Source organism: Mobula hypostoma, chromosome 1 (assembly GCF_963921235.1).
Source record: "Mobula hypostoma chromosome 1, sMobHyp1.1, whole genome shotgun sequence".
Classification (NCBI taxonomy): domain Eukaryota; kingdom Metazoa; phylum Chordata; class Chondrichthyes; order Myliobatiformes; family Myliobatidae; genus Mobula; species Mobula hypostoma.
In genome coordinates, this window is record NC_086097.1 from 253,745,928 (window position 1) to 253,765,787 (window position 19,860).

The 19,860-nt window shown below is 44.7% G+C and overlaps 1 long non-coding RNA gene across 1 annotated transcript; it reads left to right on the forward strand.

The window, feature by feature from the left end:
- The first annotated feature begins 13,255 nt into the window (after positions 1-13,255).
- LOC134343828 (uncharacterized) lies at positions 13,256-18,032 on the forward strand. The gene is made up of 3 exons (XR_010017327.1): positions 13,256-13,323; positions 14,862-14,955; positions 17,585-18,032. It is a non-coding gene; the product is annotated as an uncharacterized LOC134343828 (long non-coding RNA).
- The last annotated feature ends 1,828 nt before the right edge of the window (positions 18,033-19,860 follow it).

The following is a 19,860-nucleotide window of genomic DNA, read 5'->3' on the forward strand; positions in this document are numbered from 1 at the left end:
GTCGTGTCTCTGGCACCGAGACTGGACCCTCAGCTCAGAGGGGAAGGAGGGAAAAGAGGAGAGCAGTAGTGATAGGGGACTTGATAGTCAGGGGGACAGATAGGAGGTTCTGTGGAAGAGATCGAGAATTCTGGATGATCTGTTGTCTCCCTGGTGCCAGGGTCTGTGATATCTCGGATTGAGTTCTCGGTATTCTCAAGAGGGAGGGAGAGAAGCCAGATATCTTGGTCCATGTAGGGACCAATGATGTGGGTAGGAAGAGTGAGGAGGTCCTGGAAGGTGAGTTTAGGAAGTTAGGCACCAAGTTAAAGGACAAGACCTCCAGGATAGCAATCTCAGTATTGCTACCAGTGCCACGTGCAGGCGGGTTTAGAAATAGTAAGATAGCACAGATCAACACATGGCTGAAGACATGGTGCAGGAGGGAGGGCTTCAGATTTATAGATAATTGGGCAGTTTTCCAGGGAAGGTGGGACCTGTTCCGGTGGGATGGTTTACATCTGAACTGGAGGGGGACAAATATTCTTGCAGGTAGGTTTGCTAGAGAGGCTCCAGTGGATTTAAACTAGATACAAGGGGGGAGGGGAACCAGAGTGTAGGAACATATGTAGGGAAGAAGGAAGATAAAGAAAATTGTAAAGTTGTTTGCACCGTTAGTGATGAACAGAGAGTAAGAAGTGGAAAATTTCTTAAATGCATTTATTTTAATGCTGGGAGCATTGTAAGAAAGGTGGATGAGCTTAGAGCATGGATTGATACCTGGAAATGTGATGTTGTAGCTATGAGTGAAACATGGTTGCAGGAGGGGTGTGATTGACAACTGAATATTCCTGGATTTTGTTGCTTCAGGTGTGATAGAATAGGAGGGGCAAGAGGGGGAGGTGTTGCATTGCTTGTCAGAGAATATATTACAGCCGTGCTTTGGCAAGATAGATTGGAGGACTCGTCTAGGGAGACTATTTGGGTGGAATTGAGGAATGGGAAAGGTGTAGTAACACTTATAGGTGTGTATTATAGACCATCTAATGGGGAGCGAGAATTGGAAGAGCAAATTTGGAGGAGATAGCAGATATTTATAGTAAGCACAAGGTTGTGATTGGCCACAAAGCCCAAGAGTGTATCGAAGCAGCAGGCCCTGGGTCTGAGAGCAAAGAATAGCATGAGGTTTAGACCATTTAAGTGTTGGGCCAGACTGGGTGTCAGAACTGGAGGAGGGGGACGGGACGGTTCAGATTGCTGCTCCTCTGCACTGAACTGAGGCTGTGGCCTGCAGCTAGTGGGCATCTGAACGCTATTTGCTTCCTTTTATTGTCTGCACGATTTGTTCTTTCTACTCTGCACATTGGGTGTTCAACAGTCTTGTTTTAATGGGTTCTATTGTGTTTCTTTGTTTTGTGGCTGCCTGTAAGGAAACAAATCTCGAGGTTGTATAAAGTATACATACGTAAATCAATGTACTTTGAACTTTGAACATGTCACCAAAGTCTCTCATGAATTTCTATCGATGTACCATGGAGGACATTCGAATTGGTTGGATCACTGTCTGGCGGGGTGGTGCACTGCACGGGATCGGAAGAAGCTGCAGAAAGTTGTGAACTCAGCCAGCGCCAGCCTTGCCAGCATCGAGGACATCTTCAAAAGGTGAAGCCTCAGAGTGGTGGCTTCCATCGTTAGGGTCCCCCATCACCCAGGACATGCCCTCTTCTCATTGCAACCATCAAGGAGGAGGTATGGAAGCCTGAAGGCACATGCAGAATGTTTCAGGAACTGTGTCTTTCTCTCTCTGACTGGTCAATGAACCCATGAACGGTACCTCACTATTGGCTTTTCTTTTTTGGAACTACTTAATATATCAGTCCTCGAAGAGGACCACAACCTTGACGTGGTTTGGAGGCTTGTGTGCATCAATGACCCAGGGAGCAATGTTGGCTGGAGTCAGGGCTTTATGTGTTGGCTCTTGGAAGGGTCGCCCGTGCCAAATAGGTCAAAGGGTAGAGGCCAGACTAGGAGCGGTCCACCACTCCTCCAGGTTTGGTGGGGTACGGCTCAGGGCTAACAACCCTGACCAGTCAAAAAAAAATTGTTATGGAAACAACAAGGAAGTGTCCTTCTATATCTGAGTGTAATGGTATTCCTCAGTCTCCTGCTAATGTAATGGTCTTTCTGTAGAAGCAGTGTTTGGGTTATGGTTAGAGATAACGGGTGCATTGGAATGTGAGCCATCCACTGAAAGGAGTGTGTTTCGTGCTGTGTGCCTGACACCAGGGTGAGCTGGGTCATTGTTTGGTGGGAGACGGAGGGAGAAGATGCTAGAGAAGAGAGGTTGTAGGAATGGACTTGGAGCAGGGCCGGGAGTTGTCGAAGCCTGGGGAAATTGATGGAGGATTGGCGAAAGGGAAACCGTGAGCTCCAACTTGTGCACATTACTCTGTTTCATTAAAATGGGCCCTTTACTTTTTGCTTTTTCTTTACTAATCCTTTAGTCAAATTAAGAATGATAAAGCTAAATCATTTAATTGTGTACCGTGTACTGTCTGTTATTTCGTGGTACGGATTTGTAACAGGGGAACAAATCACGCAGCATCCACACGTTTCTGATGAGCTTACATCTCAACCTCACATGTTTGATGGGGCCAGAGACAGTCTTCCCTGGACTTCCCTAGAACCTGAGGGTTACATATATATATATAATAGTTAAATTAAATAAGTAGAGCAAAAATAAAAATAAAAAGGTAGTGAGACAGTGTTCAAGGGTTCAATGTCCATTCAGAATGATGGATGGCAGAGGGGAAGAAGCTGGTCCTGAATCGCTGAGTGTGTGTCTTCAGGCTTCTGTATCTCCTTCCTGATGGTAGCAATGAGAAGGGGGCATGTCCTGGGTGATGGGGGTCCTTAGTGATGGATGCTGTCTTTTTGAGGCATCACTCCTTAAAGATGTCCTGGATGCTGGAGAGGCAACTGCCCATGATGAAGTTGGCTGAGTTTACAGTCCTCTGCAGCTTACTCCAATCCTGTGCAGTAGCCCCACCCCATACGAGATGGTGATGCAACCAGTTAGAATTATCTCCAGTCCAAGTGTTTTTGGTGGCATATCAAATTTCCTCAAACTCCTAGTGAAAATGTATAAAAACAACAAATTTCATGACATATGCCAATGCAATTAAACCTGATTTTGGATCTGATTTTATGGTTTCGACATTCACCAAACGCACTTCTCAGCAGCCTATCACCTCCCCCTGTGTTCCTCCTTCCCTTTCTCCTATGGTCCACTCTCCTCTCCTATCCGATTCCTTCCTCTCAGCCCTTTACCTTTCCCACTCACCTGACTTCTCCTATCACCTTCTAGTTTTCCTCCTTCCCCTCCACCCACTTTTTATTCTGGCTTCTATCCCCTTCCTTTACAGTCCTGAAGAAGGACTGCCCGAAATGTCAACTGTTTATTCCTCTCCATAGATGCTGTCTGACCTGTTAAGTTCCTCCAGCAGTTTGTGTGCATTGCAATAAATAAAGGAATTTTCTTTCAGCAGAGCCTTCTCCCAGTTAATGAGCTCACATGTTTGTCTTGTGCTTCCAACAAAGTTATTAGCATTCAAGGGCATGCTCTGCCCCATATACCAACTATTCTTTTAACAGTTCAGAAATTCCCATTCAGTTTGCAACAGAATCTGGATTCCAGGAAATGGCCATGCATCATGCAGACAGATTTATTAAGAATTGCTGTGTCGTTCCCTGTGAAAGTGTCCTGCTAGGTGCCAAGCAAAAGACAGGTAAAGTGAAAGTTATATCCACTGAGGATTGTATCGAGACTGTGCAAACTTAATTTTTTTATGTTGGAGGCAACAGAGGAGCGTTCATCCCCTTTATCTTAAACAGATGAAACCGAGAACTTGGGGTTGTTCAGAGAGAATGTGTGTTTATATATCTAGGTATCTAAGGAAACTTCACGTTTCCCTTTCGGGCAAAGGAAAATGATCTGATAGAGGTGTACAAGATGATAAGAGGCAAAGATCGAGTGGACAGACAGAGACTTTTTTCCACAGTGGAAATGGTTAATACAAGGGGGCGTAATTTTAAGATGATTGGAGGAAAGTATAGAGGGGATGTCAGAGGTAGGTTTTTTCACACACAGAGTGATGGGTGCGTGGGATATCCTGCCAGGGCTGTTGGTAGAGCCAGGTAGGTTAGGGACATTTCAGAAACTCTTAGACAGACACAAGGATTTTAGAAAAGTGGAGGGCTATGTGGGAGGGAAGGTACCTTCATATGCCATTAGGAAGAAGGTACAGAAACCTCAGGACTTGCAACACCAGGTTCAGGAACAGTTATTACCACTCAACTATCAGGCTCCTGAACCAGAGGGGATAAACACTCAACTTCACTTGCCCCATCACTGAAATGTTCCCACAACTTATGGACCCACTTTTAAGGACTTTTCATCTCATGTTCTCAATACTAATTGCTTATTTATTTATTCTTATTATTTGTCTTTTTAAGTATTTGCACAGTTTGTTGTCTTCTGCACTCTGGTTGAATGACCAAGTTGGCACGGTCTTTCATTGATTCTGATATGGTTATTGTTCTATTTTTGATTTACTGAGTATGCCCACAAGAAAATGAATCTCATGGTGGTAGACGCTGACACATATGTAGTTTAATAATAAACTTATTCTTTAAACCTACTCTAAGACAAATGAAAAGTTTAAAGGTCGTCACGACGCGGGGGGCTGAAGGGCCTGTACTGTGTTGTTCATGTGTTAGGTGTGTTCTATGTTCTATTTAGTGCTTCATCCACAGTTGGTAGCAGAATCTTTTATAGGTACTGGGGTTCTCCTGAAATGTTATCATTTGGAAAAGTGGTAGCTACGAGCTAAAAAAAAAATCAGTAATGATGCAAGTAATCAGGAATTCTGGTTAAATGATAGAAAATGAGGAGTAAAGACTGAAAAAATCTCTTTCCCAATGCATTACAGAATGTATCAGGCACCTTCACAGACATCCGAGATGAAAGGAAGATTTTCATTTTTCAGCTCCTCCCACAGGACATCTGTCTTTATGTCGGACATCAAGTTCAAGTTTAATTGTCATTCAACCACACACATGTATTTCCAGCTAAACAAAACAGTGCTCCTCCTGGCCAAGGTCCAAAACACAGCACAGACCATCACACACAGCTGATGCAGCACGCACAGTCACAAAACCATATCAGCTCAGGTCCCTGAGTGACATGGCCTGGAGACTGGTGGTGCACAGGATGTCGTCTTGGGAGGCACGTTTCTGCAAGGACACGTATGCATCTGCTCCTGGTTCAGCAGAGAAATGCAAAACAGCTTGTCCAACACTGGGTCAGCTGCAGGCAATCCAACCTTTTCTCCACAGAGTAAACACTGGAGAGCAGCACCATCGGTCTAGTATCTCGTGTTTAGTGTCTAGTATCTAGTGTCTGGTGTCTGGTGTCTAGTGTCTAGTGTGGAGTGTCTTGTGTCTAGTGTCTAGTGTCGAGGGTCTAGGGTCTAGTGTCGAGGGTATAGTGTCTAGTGTCTAGTGTCGGGAGGGGCCAGCCCTCAACCCAGCAGGATATTTCCAGCCTCCCACACCACCTCCTCCCCTGAGTGACTGTAACAGGCGACGCGGAACAACAGAGACATGCAGCAAACAACAGGAATTCTGCAGATGCTGGAAATTCAAGCAACACACATCAAAGTTGCTGGTGAACGCAGCAGGCCAGGCAGCATCTCTAGGAAGAGGTACAGTCGACGTTTCAGCCCGAGACCCTTCGTCAGGACTAACTGAAGGAAGAGTGAGTAAGGGATTTGAAAGCTGGAGGGGGAGGGAGAGATCCAAAATGATAGGAGAAGACAGGAGGGGGAGGGATAGAGCCAAGAGCTGGACAGGTGATAGGCAAAAGGGGATACGAGAGGATCATGGGACAGGAGGTCCGGGAAGAAAGACAAGGAGGGGGGTACCCAGAGGATGGGCAAGGGGTATATTCAGAGGGACAGAGGGAGAAAAAGGAGAGTGAGAGAAAGAATGTGTGCATAAAAATGAGTAACAGATGGGGTACGCCCTCCCCCCCTCTCTCTGCATTCCGCAGGGATCGCTCCCCACACAACTCCCTTGTCCATTCATCCCCCCCATCCCTCCCCACTGATCTCCCTCCTGGCACTTATCCGTGTAAGCGGAACAAGTGCTACACATGCCCTTACACTTCCTCCCTTACCACCATTCAGGGCCCCAAACAGTCCTTCCAGGTGTGGCAACACTTCACCTGTGAGTCGACTGGGGTGATATACTGCGTCCGGTGCTCCCGATGTGGCCTTTTATATATTGGCGAGACCCGACGCAGACTGGGAGACCGCTTTGCTGAACATCTACGCTCTGTCCGCCAGAGAAAGCAGGATCTCCCAGTGGCCACACATTTTAATTCCACATCCCATTCCCATTCTGACATGTCTATCCACGGCCTCCTCTACTGTAAAGATGAAGCCACACTCAGGTTGGAGGAACAACACCTTATATTCCGTATGGGTAGCCTCCAACCTGATGGCATGAACATTGACTTCTCTAACTTCCGCTAGGCCCCACCTCCCCCTCGTACCCCATCTGTTACTCTTTTTTATGCACACATTCTTTTTCTCACTCTCCTTTTTCTCCCTCTGTCCCTCTGAATATACCTCTTGCCCATCCTCTGGGTCCCCCCCCCACTTGTCTTTCTTCCCGGACCTCCTGTCCCATGATCCTCTCGTATCCCTTTTGCCTATCACCTGTCCAGCTCTCGGCTCTATCCCTCCCCCTCCTGTCTTCTCCTATCATTTTGCATCTCCCCCTCCCCCTCCAACTTTCAAATCCCTTACTCACTCTTCCTTCAGTTAGTCCTGACGAAGGGTCTCAGCCTGAAACGTCGACTGCACCTCTTCCTACAGATGCTGCTTGGCCTGCTGCGTTCACCAGCAACTTTGATGTGTGTTGCAGAGACATGCAGCTCCCCCTCCGTCGTTCTCACCAATGAACCGATGAAATGGACTTGCAATATTTAATATTACTAATACCCAATAAAGGAAAGGAAAGGTACATCGCATCCGGAGTTTCTCCAGTTAGTGGACGATTTCCCTCCATGCCTCTCTGACGTAGTGGGGAATCACGTACGAGGCAAGTTACAGCAGTGGTTTGCCTTTGCCTTCTGCCGGATGAGTTTCCAAAGAGATCACCAGCTTGTAACCCAGCACGGATGGAAAGCCCAACAGGGTTGTGTAATTACAAGAAAGAGACAGATTTGCACCATTTATTGGAACGGGAGAGATAGTGTAAATAAACACTTCACCATCTGATTAGAAAAGTGTTATTGGGTTGTTGGTGTCATGATAGCACAGCACGACCCTATTACATTCAGGACGTTGGAACTCAGAGACCATGTCCGACGTCATCTGTAAGGAGTCTGTCTGTCTTCCCTGTGGAATCTATTTATTTTTTCCGGGTGCTCTGGCTCCTACCTACAATCCAAAGACATACCAGTTAGTAGGTTAACGAGTCGTTGTACATTGTCCTGTGATTTGGCTCGGGTTAAATCGGGATGGATAGGCCTGTTTTGTGCTCTATCTCTAAATAAGTAAAGAAAAACATACATAAATAAATAAATCTCATCCACCTCGGGGCAAAAATAGCTATCAGATGGTCATGACAACACTTTCAATCACAACGGTTCGATGAGCATTCATCTGTTGAATTGGAATTGACCTGAAGCGTTCACTCAGTTTCTCTCTGTTCAGATTTCCAGCATCTTCAGCGCCTTTTGCTTTTCAAAAACAAGTTTTTGCTTGAGATTCTTTAATTTTTCAATATTTTAAGAACTATAATTAAAAGAACATTTCTAATGAATGATCTGAAACAAAGAAGAAATAACAGGTACAATCTGACTCACTTCTCATTGGTGACTAGGAAACTGAACAACTTTGCATCAGCAGGAACATTCGAATGTTGAACTATTCTGTGTACTGTACTATTTTACCTTAGTGCACAAGACTTTAACTTCTGAAACACTTTGTATCCACCTGCAAGAAACGAACACAGAATGTGAACTCTGATAATTCTCATATGATTTTGTACAGACACGGGAACCTGGCTGAGTACTATAGAGCTGTGCTGATCTGTACAGATTGAAAATAACATCCTCACCTCGCTGACAATCAAGACTGGCACACCTCAGGGGTGTGTGCTTAGCCCACTGCTCTACTCTCTATGCCCATGACTGTGTGGCCAGGCATAGCTCAAATTCCATCTAGAAATTCGCTGATGATATAACCATTGTTGGTAGAAGTTCAGATAGTGACAAGAGGACGTACTGGAGTGAGATACGTCAACTAGTTGACTGGTGTTGCACTCAACATCAGTAAGACCAAAGAACTGATAGTGTAAGCAAAAGCAAAAGTAACCTGAACTTACTTAGAGCCTGTACCTGTGCTTGTCCAAGCCTACTGACCAAAGTCCACACCACTATCCACCTCCAGCAATGGCCTCTCCCACAATGACCGCTCTGCTTACTCCTCCTTTCTTTTTATTGCCTCAAATAACCGCTCTCCTTTATTGACTCCCAACAAGACTTGCAGTTGTCAAATGGCTCCCACCCTACAGCATGTCACTCTCTCAATCGTTACTTCAAATAAGCATTCACTTTTAATGAGACTTCAAGTTTTCAGATGGATGGGTGGTGCCACAGATACAAATCTCTCACACAATGTCAGCAAGTCCGAAGAGCTGCCTGTTGACCTCAGGAGGAGGGAGCTGGAGGTCCATTTGCCAATCCTCATTCGGGGATCGAAGATGGAGAGGGTCAGTAGCTTTAAACTCTTTGGTGTTAGATGGTCTGTCATCAGATGGTCTGTCCTGGGCCCAGCACACAAGTGCATTACAAACAACGTCTGGCAGTGCCTCTGCTTTCTTCAAAGTTTCAGCAGATTCGACATGTCATCCAAAACTTTGACAAACTTCTATAGATGCGTGGTGGAGAGTGTATTGACTGGCTGCATCAATGCCCTGGAATATAAAATCCTGCACACGCAGTGGATACAGCCTGGTCCATCACAGCAAGAGCCCTTCCCACCATTGAGCACATTTACATGGAGTGTTGTTGCAGAAAAGGAGCATCCATCATCAGAACGCCCCTTATCCAGGTCATGCTCTCTTCTCGCCTCTGCTATCAGAAAAGAGTCCTACATCAACAAGTTCAGGAACATTATTACCCTTCGACCATCAGGCTCTTGAACCAGTGTGGATAATTTCACTTGCCTCCCTTCTAATCTTATTCCACACCTATGTATGGACTCATTTTTAAAGACTCCAAAATTCATTTTCCCAATGTTATTTATTATTTACTGTTATTATCTGTGCTTTTTTGTATTTATGCAGTTTGTCATCTTTTGCACAATGGTTGTTTCTCAGTATTCTTTATGTGTAGTTTTTCATTGATTCTATTGTATTTCTTTGTTTTACTGTGAATGTCCACAAGAAAATGAACCTCGGGGTTGTATATGATGATATATGCATACTTTGATAATAGTTACTTCCAAATTGGAATTTTGAACTTTAAACAGCAAAGAACCAAACTCCTATAACACCATGTTCAAAGAAATACTTTTTGTTTCCAACAAGATTTTGATACACTTCAATGGAAAGGTTATCAAATTCTATATTAATTACTACATTGGGCATTCTTTTGCCTATTGGTGGTTATGGCCTTACTTTGCACTGAAGGGCATTTAACATTTGATTTCTGCTCAAGGGCAGAAAAGTCATTACTTTTTTAATTGAGTTTGCAAATTTCAGTTCATGAAAAATTAAACAAGGTATTAAATCTTTCAACAGAATTGATCTATCATTTTTATAGATTATCAGTAGAACTTTTAATTATATATTCAGTTATGTTATTACTCTTTGCAAATGGTAAAACTGACATCAATTAGGAAGCATGGATTTGGAGTGGGTCAGGTTGTGGGATTGTCTCTGTAGTATAAACCAAGGTGCTCAGAGTTACACACTCCGCCAGTGCAGCACACCTGTCAGCTGGTGGTAATGCAGGCTGTTTCCTGAGGAAGGGTCTCAGACCAAAACATTGACTCCTTACTCATTTCCACAGATGCTGCCTGACCTGCTGGGTTCCTCTAGCATTTTGCCTGTGTGACTCTGGATTTCCTGCACCTGCAGAATCTCTTATGTGGCAAGTTTACACAAATTACTTTATAAATGTAGATCATAAAAGGTTAATTGAGAATATGAGAAAAATGTGGACAACAGGATGAGTTTGCACGGAGGAGGTAGAATTAAATATGTGTGTGTTGAGTAAATTGTTGAAAGCGGAGAGATGGTGGGGTGGGTGAGAGAGGTGAGCAGCTTTCTTTACGTACGCAAGTCAAACACGTAGAATTTCTATGCTCCTCTGTACAGCTGGCAAGGACAATGATAAAAGGAGTTCTTTCACTTTCCTCCAATCACACATATAGCAGATATAGTTACATTTGCAGTAAACATACAATCAGAAAAAAAAGATTCAAAGTACATTTATTATCACAGTATGTATGTAGTATACACCCTGAGATTTGTTTTCCCACAGACAGCCACGAAACAAAGAAACACCATAGAACCCGTTCAGAGAAACAAAACTTCAACCCCCATCCTCAACCCATGCACCAAAAAAAAACAAATTGCACAAATCGATTGAAAACACAGCATGTAACACAGCACAGAAAACACTGCATTTGTCACATGGTGTGAGCAGAATTATCTGCAGCTTAATGTGAAAAAGACTAAGGAGCTGGTGGTAGACCTGAGGAGAGCTAAGGTACCGGTGACCCCTGTTTCCATCCAGGGGGTCAGTGTGGACATGGTGGAGGATTACAAATACCTGGGGATACGAATTGACAGTACACTGGACTGGTCAAAGAACACTGAGGCTGTCTACAAGAAGGGTCAGAGCCGTCTCTATTTCCTGAGGAGACTGAGGTCCTTTAACATCTGCCGGACGATGCTGAGGATGTTCTACGAGTCTGTGGTGGCCAATGCGATCATGTTTGCTGTTGTGTGCTGGGGCAGCAGGCTGAGGGTAGCAGACACCAACAGAATCAACAAACTCATTCGTAAGGCCAGTGATGTTGTGGGGATGGAACTAGACTCTCTGACGGTGGTGTCTGAAAAGAGGATGCTGTCTAAGTTGCATGCCATCTTGGACAATGTCTCCCATCCACTACATAATGTACTGGGTGGGCACAGGAGTATATTCAGCCAGAGACTCATTCCACCGAGATGCAAGACAGAGCGTCATAGGAAGTCATTCCTGCCTGTGGCCATCAAACTTTACAAAGTTTTCAACAAAGTTTCCTACTGTAGCCCTGTACTCAGCCTCATCTCCCTTGCTGATGCATCCAACTATGGCAGAGTCATCCGAAAACTTCTGAAGATGACAAGATTCTGTGCAGTAGTTGAAGTCCGAGGTGTAAATGGTGAAGAGAAAGGGAGAGAAGACAGTCCCCTGTGGAGCCCCAGTGCTGCTGATCACTCTGTCGGACACACAGTGTTGCAAGCACACGTACTGTGGTCTGGTCTGTGGTGTGGTCTTCCTTTGAAAGTATAGAGGGGGGAGATGTCAGAGCAGATATTTTACACAGAGAGTGGTGGATGTGTGGAATGCCCTTTCAGAAGAGGCCGTAGAGGCAGATACATCAAGGATATTTACGAGACTCTTGAGTGGGCACATGGATGATAGAAAAGTGAAGGTTTAGGTTGATGTTAGAGTGGGTTAAAAGGTCAGTATATCATTGGCCGACAGTCATAGACTCATAGAAAATTACAGAACAGCAACAGGCCCTTCAGCCCATCTATTCTGGGCCAAAACCATCTAAATTGTCTACTTCCATGGATGCGTACCGGGACCATCGCCCTCCATATCCCTACTATCCATGTACCTATCCAAGCTTCTGTGAAACGTTGAAATCGAGCTCACATGCTCATGACCCTCTGAATGGAAAGATTTCCCCTGTTCAATGTTCTATGTTTTGTTTAAGACGTCTGATTCAATCCAAGACTCACTGTTCCAATGTTGCATTTTTTAAACCCCTGTACTGCTGCTTGAAGAAAAAATAATACTAATTTCAGCTAGCTTATCATACCTTGAGGTAAACTAGTCTCCCCAGCATCAAGGACAATTTCAAAAGCTGGCGTCTCAGGAAGGTGGCATGCACCGTTATGGGCCCTCATCATCCAGGACATGCCCTCTTGGACCATAACACCATAAGATATAGGAGCAGAATTAGGCCATTTGTCCCATTGAGTCTGTTCTGCCATTCCATCAGGGCTGATCCAATTTTCTTCCCAGCCCCAATTTCCTGCCATCTCTCTGTATCCCTTCATGCCCCACCAATTAGGAATCTATCCTCTGCCTGAAATATATGTAAAGATTTGGCCTCCACAGCTGCCTGCAGCAACGAATTCCATAGATTCACCACTCTCTGGCTAAATAAATTCCTCCTCATTTCTGTTCTAAAAGGATGTCCCTCTATTCTGGGACATTGCTGTGTCCTCTGATCTTAGACTCTCCCATCACAGAAATATCCTCTCCACATCCACTCTATCAGCAACTTTCATCATTTGATAGGTTTCAATGAGGTCACCCTTTATTCTTCTGAATTCCGGTGAATACTGGCCCAGAGCCATCAAACAATTTTCACTCCTTTGAACCCTCTCCAATTTAAGCTCATCCTTTCTAAGATAAGGGGCCCAAAACTGCTCACATTACTCTGAGAGAGGCCTCACCAGTGCTTTGTAAAGTCTTGACATTACATATAACCATAACAATTACAGCACGGAAACAGGCCATCCCGGCCCTTCTAGTCCATGCTGAACTCTTACTCTCACCTAGTCCCACCGAACACTTTTCTATTCTCATCCTCTTGAAATGAGGGGCATTGATCATATGGATAGCCAGAGGCCTTTTCTCAGGGCTGAAATGGCTAACACGAGGGAGCATAGTTTTTGGGTGCTTAGAAATAGTTACCGAGGGAATGTCAGGGGTAAGTTTTTCACACGGAGAGTATACTATCCTGAAGGGTGCTCTCAGCTCTGAAATCACAGAGTCATCGGGTGCTCTTGGTGTGTGTGAAGGATCCTCCATGTTTTGTGTCAGTCAAAGTGTGCAGAAAAAGCATTTACTGTAACTCAGCTGGGAACGAAATCCTTACATCACTTGTCGCTTGGTTTCACTTTATAGGAGGGAATAGCATTCAAGTCCTGCCACGGCTGTCGGGTATCCTTCAAGTTTGGTACAGAATTGACACTTTGCAGGTGAGTGTTTACGGGTCATGGCCTGTTCGGACATCTGATGGCAGAGAGGAAGAAGCCATTCCTAAAACACTAAGTGTGTGTCTTCAGGCTCTTCTGCCGCCTCCCTGATGGTAACAATGAGATGAGGGCATGTCCTGGGTGTTGGGGGTCCTAAATGCTGGATGCTACCTTTTTGAGGCATTGCCTTTTGGAGATGTCCACAATTTTTGGGAGGCTATACATAGAAAACATAGAAAACCTACAGCCACAATACAGGCCCTTTGGCCCACAAAGCTGTGCTGAACATGTCCCTACCTTAGAACCACCTAGGCTTTACCCATAGGCCTCTATTTTTCTGAGCTTCATGTAGCCATCCAGGAGTCTCTTAAAGGACCCCATCGTATCTGCCTCCACCACCGTCGCTGGCAGCCCATTCCACGCACTCACCACTCTCTGCATAAAAAACTTACCCCTGACATCTCCTCTGTACCTACTTCCAAGCAGCTTAAAGCTGTGCCCTCTTGTGCTAGTAATTTCAGTCCTGGGGAAAAGCCTCTGACTATCCATACGATCAATGCCTCTCATTATCTCGTCCACCTCTATCAGGTCACCTCTCATCCTCCGTCGCTCCAAGGAGAAAAGGCCGAGTTGACCGGTGCCCATGATGGATCTGGCAGAGTTTACAACTTTCTGCAGCTTCTTCTGATCCTGTGCAGTGGCCCCTCCAGACCAGTCAGAATGCTTACCATGGCACACCTGTAGAAATTTGCTTGAATCTTTGGTGACGCACCAAATCTCCTCAGACTCCAAAGGAAATGTATCCATTCTCATAATTTCTTTGTAATTGCATCAATTTGTTCAGGATACATTTTCAGAGATGATGACACCCAGGAACGTGAAATTGCACACCCTTTCCACTGCTGTTCCCTCAAATTCTTATTCAATTGTGGTCATTCGCCAATATCTATAAAGCACCTGATCAATCAATCATCTTTGAGTTATAGATTGATTAACTTTCTGCCTCCTACCACACAAAATGCTGGAGGAACTCAGCAGGTCAGACAGCTTCTATGGAGAGGAAGAAACGGTCGACATTTTGGGCTGAGACCCTTCATTAGGACTGGAAAGGAAGAGGGAGGAAGCCAGATTCAGAAGGTGGTGTGGAAGTGGAAAGGAGGACAAGCTAAACGGTAATCGGTGAGACCAGGTGGGTGGGGGAAGGGGATGTGATGAGAAGCTGGGGGGCGATGGGTGGAAAAGCTAAAGGGATGAGAACCTGAAATGAGAGGAGAGTGGACTATGGCAGGTGAGGGGTAGAGGAAAGGGAGGGCAGAGTGGGGAATTGAAGAAGAGGGAATGGAGATGAAGTTATTCTGGGTTTATAGTCCTCAGGATCGATTAGAACAAAGCCACGTGAATTGTGAATGATTGAAGAATGCACTGTTGCTTTTCAAATGCCTTTTTCATGCAGCTTGTTCATTGTGAAAAGAATGATTCATCATTGCCATTGTTTGAACTGTGTTTGATCAGAGAATAACCTTGGGCTCTATTCAAACTAGAAAGAAGAAAGATTTGAAATACACTTGTCACCCGTTTCCGAGATTCCACTAAAACCATTGTATCGAAAGGATGGGCAGGAAGGCAAGGAGCGTGGTGAGGCTCTTCTGGTAAAAAATCAAATCATTAGTAAGAGGTGACATAGGGTTGGAAGGTATAGAATCATTGTAGGTAAAGGTAAGAAATTTATTGGACTGATTCAAAATACGCACTTAGTTCACTTGCCAAATCCTCGTGTCTCGTTATTATTTTCCCGGCCTGATTTTCTAATGGTCCTCTTATCCACTCTCGTCTCTCTTTTAATTTTTAAATACTTGGAATATCTTTTTCTATCCACCTTAAGATTGTTTGCTAGCTTGTTTTTATATTTCACCTTCTCCCTCCTGATGATTCTTTTAGTTGTTTCCTGTAGGTTTTTGAATGTTTCCCAATCCTCCATGTTCCTGCTAATTTTTGCTTTGCTATGTGCCCTCTCTTTTCCTTTTACATTAGCTTTGACTTCCCTTGTCAGCCATGGTTGTACTATTTTGCCATTTGAGTATTCCTTCATTTTTGGAATACATCTATCCTGCACCTTTCTCATTTTTCCCAGAAACGCACGCCATTGCTGCTCTGCTGACATCCCTGCCAGCAGCTCCTTCCAATTTACTTTGGCCAACTCCTCTCTCATACCACTGTAATTTCCCTTACCCCACTGAAATACTGCTACATCAGACTTTACTTTTTGTATATCAAATTTCAAGTTGAACTCAATCATATTGTGATCACTGTCTCCTAAGGATTCCTTTACCTTAAACTCCCTAATTGCTTCCGGTTCATTCCATAACAACCAATCCAGTACAGTTGATCCCCTAGTAGGCGCAACGTGAAAATGCTCTTAAAAAGCCATCTCATAGGCATTCAACAAACTCACTCTCTCGAGATCTATTACCAACCTGTTCTTCCCAATCTACCTACATGTTAAAATCTCTCACGACCATCATAATATTACCCTTTTGACATGCCTTTTCTATTTCTCATTGCAATCTGTAGCCCACATCCTAGTTACTGTTGGGAGGCCTGTATATAACTGCCATCAGCGTCCTTTTACCCTTACAGCTTCTTAACTCAACCCACCATGATCTAACATCTGTCACATCTTTCTACTGATTTGATGCCATTCTTTACCAGCAGAGCCACACCACCCCCTCTGCCTACCTTCCTATCCCTCCGATAACACGTGTAACCTTGGACATTCAGCTCCCAACTACAACCATCCTTCAGCCACGACTCAGTGACGGCCACAACATCACACCCAACAATCTGTAATAGTGCAACAAGGTCATCCGCCTTACTTCTTATACTCCGTGCATTGAGATATAACACATTGAGTGCTGTATCTGTTATCCTTTCTGATTTTTTATCCCTAATGGACTGATACTCACCCTGCAGGCTGCAATTTTGTCCTATCATCTGCCTGCCCTTCCTGATTGTCATACAAGATGCTATCTTTGCTTTTTTACTATCCGTCCTACCTTGAGTCCCTTCACTCTGGTTGCCATCCCTTTACAAAATTAGTTTAAACCCTCCTCAACAGCTCTACAAGCCTGCCCAAGACAAATTTGGTCCCCCTCAGGTTCAGGTGCAACCTGTTACTTTTCAGCCGGTCTTATCTCCTGAGGAGATCCCAATGATCCAAGAACCTGAAGCCCTGCCCCCTGCACCAGCTTCTCAGCCACGCATTTATCTGCCAAATCATCCTGTTTCTACCTTCACTGGTGAGTGGCACAGGCAGCAATCCAGAAGTTACTACCCGTGGAGGTCCTGCTTCTTAGCTTTCTACCTGGCTCTCTAAATTCTCTTTTCAGGAACTCTTTGCTTTTCCTTCCTTTGTCATTGGTACCAATATGTACCAAGACATCTGGCTGCTCTCTCTCCCTCTCCAGAATGTTGTGGATGTGATCTGAGACATCCCTGACCCTGGCACCTGGGAGGCAACGTACCATCTGGGTGTCCCGTTCACACCCACAGAATCTCCTGTCTGTTCCTTTGACTATTGAGTCCCCTAAACTACCATCCCTCTTCTCTCTCTTTCCCCTCTGCAGCACAGACTTATATCAGTGCCAGTAACCAGCTCTCTGTGGCATTCCCCAGGGAGGTCATCCCCCACAATAGTATCCAAAACGGTATACTTACTGTTGAGGGGAATGGCCACAGGGGTACTCTGCATTAACTGCCTATTCACCATCCCATTCCTTCTCCTGACAGTCACCCAGCCACCTGCCTCCTGCAACTTAGGAATGACTACTTCACTGTAATTCTGATTAATTATCTCCTCACTCTCCCATACAAGCTGAAGGTCATCCAGCTGCTGCTCCAGATCCCTAACGTGGTCTTCATGGAGCTGCAGCCAGATGCACTTCACACTGATGTAGTCCCCTGGAGGCTCTGGGTCTCCCAGGACTCTAACATCCGGCATGAAGAACACACAATGGCCATTTACACAGTCAGAAAAAAGAGAAACTTAACAAAAACTTACTCGGACAACTTATCCAGAGCCAACGCCTCATGTGAGCCAAAGTCTGATCCTCCCACTCTCACTACTAGCCCACTCCCAACAATGGCCGCTCTGCTTGTCCCCTCAGAACTTTTATTTACTCCTCTCTGAGCGGGAGGAGAAGATGGCAGCATGGCGCACGCGCCTACGCAGCCCTCCGGTGAAAATGATATCGTTTCTGTTAAATAGGGGCCATGGACAATTCTGATTTGATGGAGACAGACGTGAAAGCACAGAGGAACATCTGGAGAAATTTCTGAAATGCTGGTTCGCTGCCGCTGTTACTGGGCGATCGAGAATCTTACGGAGGGAAAGCCCCAAAATCCCTGGTTTTGCCTGCCGCTGGCGACCGAGACTGAGGTCGAATCGTTTGGATAGAGATGGTGCTCAGTACTCGGTGTCGGAGGGCTGATCGGACAACTCAGAGTCGGACTGTGGTCGGGCATGGCAGGGAGAGTTTCTCTTCCTCCTCCTGTCTGCGTGAGATGTGGGACTTTCGAGAGACTTTGAAATTTTTTACTGTGCCCATGGCCTGTTCTTCATCAAGTTATGGTATTGTTGCACTGTTGTAACTATATGTTATAATTATATGTTTTTTGTTAGTTTTTCAGTCTTGGTCTGTCCTGTGTTCTTATGATATCACACTGGAGGAATATTGTATCATTTCTTAATGCATGCATTACTAAATGACAATAAAAGAGGACTGCGTGTCCTCATAATCTAATCTAATCTGTGCTACTCCCAGTGCTGATTGGCTCCTGGAGTGATAGTCATGGGAGGTTTCAATATGCAGGTAAATTGGGACAATCAGGCTGGTGCTGGATCCCAAGACACAGAATTTCTAGAATCCCTACGAGATGGCTTGTCAGAGCGCAGTCTGATTGAGCCCTCCAGGGGCAGCAGGTATTCTGGATTGGATTAGAGCTTCAGATAAAGGAACTATTAGGGTTCAGTGATCATAGTATGATAGAATTCACCCTGAAATTTGAGAGGAGAAGCTAAAGTCAGATCAATTATCACTATGGAGGAGTGCGGGGAATTACCCAGGCATGAGAGAGCAGCTGACCAAGGTCGATTGGAAGAAGACATAGCAGGATTGACCACAGAGCATCAATGGCTGGAGATTCTGGGAGCAATTCGGAAGGTGAAGGATTGATATATCCAAAAGGAGAAGTTTTCAAAAGGCAGGATGATGCAACCGTGTCTGACAAGGAAGTGAGAACCAACATAAAAGCCCAAGAGAGGACATATAATAGAGCAAAAATTAGTGGCAAGTTAGAGGATTGCAAATATTTTAAAACCAACAGAAGGTTCAAAGGTTCAAAGGCCACCAATATCAAAGAGGATACCAAAAGTTTTTTTAGTTATATAAGAAGTAAAAGAAAGGTGAGCGTAGATATTGGACTGCTAGAAAATGATGCTGCAGAGTTAGTAAAGCGGTCAAGGAAATGGTGGAAGAACTGTTTAAGTATTTTGCATCAGTCTTCACTGTGGAAGACGAGCAGTATGCTGGATGTTTGAGAGTGTCAGGGGCAGAAGTGAGGGCAGTTATTATTGCTAGGAAGAATGTGTTTGGGAAACTGAAAGGTCTGAAGGTAGATAAGTCACCTGGATCAGAGCATGTACACCCTAGGGTTCTGAAAGAGGTGGCTGAGAAGATTGTGGAGGCATTAGTAATGATCTTCCTAGAATCACTAGATTCTGGAATAGTTCCAGAGAACTGGAAAATTGTAAGTGTCACTCCACTCTTCAAGAAGGGAGAGAGGCGGAAGGAAGGAAGTCATAGGATAGTTAGTCTGACCTCAGTGGTTGGGAAGATACTGGAGTCGATTGTTAAGGATGAGGTTTCAGGGTACTTGGAGGCACATGACGAAATAGGCCGTGGTCTGCATAGTTTCCTCAAGGGAAAATCTTGCCTGACAAATCTGTTGGAATTCTTTCAAGAAATAGCTAGCAAGATAGACAAAGGAGAATCAGTGGATATTGTGTACTTGGATTTTCAGAAGGCCTTTGATAAATTGTTGCACATGAGGCTGCTTAAAAAACTAAGAGCCCATGGGATTACAGGAAATGTACCAGCACGGATAGAGCATTGGCATATTGACAGGAAGGAAAGACTGGGAATAAAGGGAGCATTTTCTGGTTGGCTGTCAGTTACTAGTGGTGTTCCACAGGTGTTGGTCTTGGGACCGCTTGTTTTTACATTGTAAGTCAATGATTTGGATAATGGAATTGATGGGTTTGTGGACAAGTTGTTCATCGTCACTCCACTAATTTGGACATCAGCTTCATCACTCGACACGCTGAAGATTACCTCTGAGTAAATGTTAAATAATAAAGGGGAGATAATGCAGCCCTGGCGAACCCCTTTTTGGATCTCAAATCCCAGCACTAGTCCTTATTACTGCCTTCTGATGCCAGTACAGACTCGCAATCAGTCGAACATCTTTCCCATCCAGCCCCAA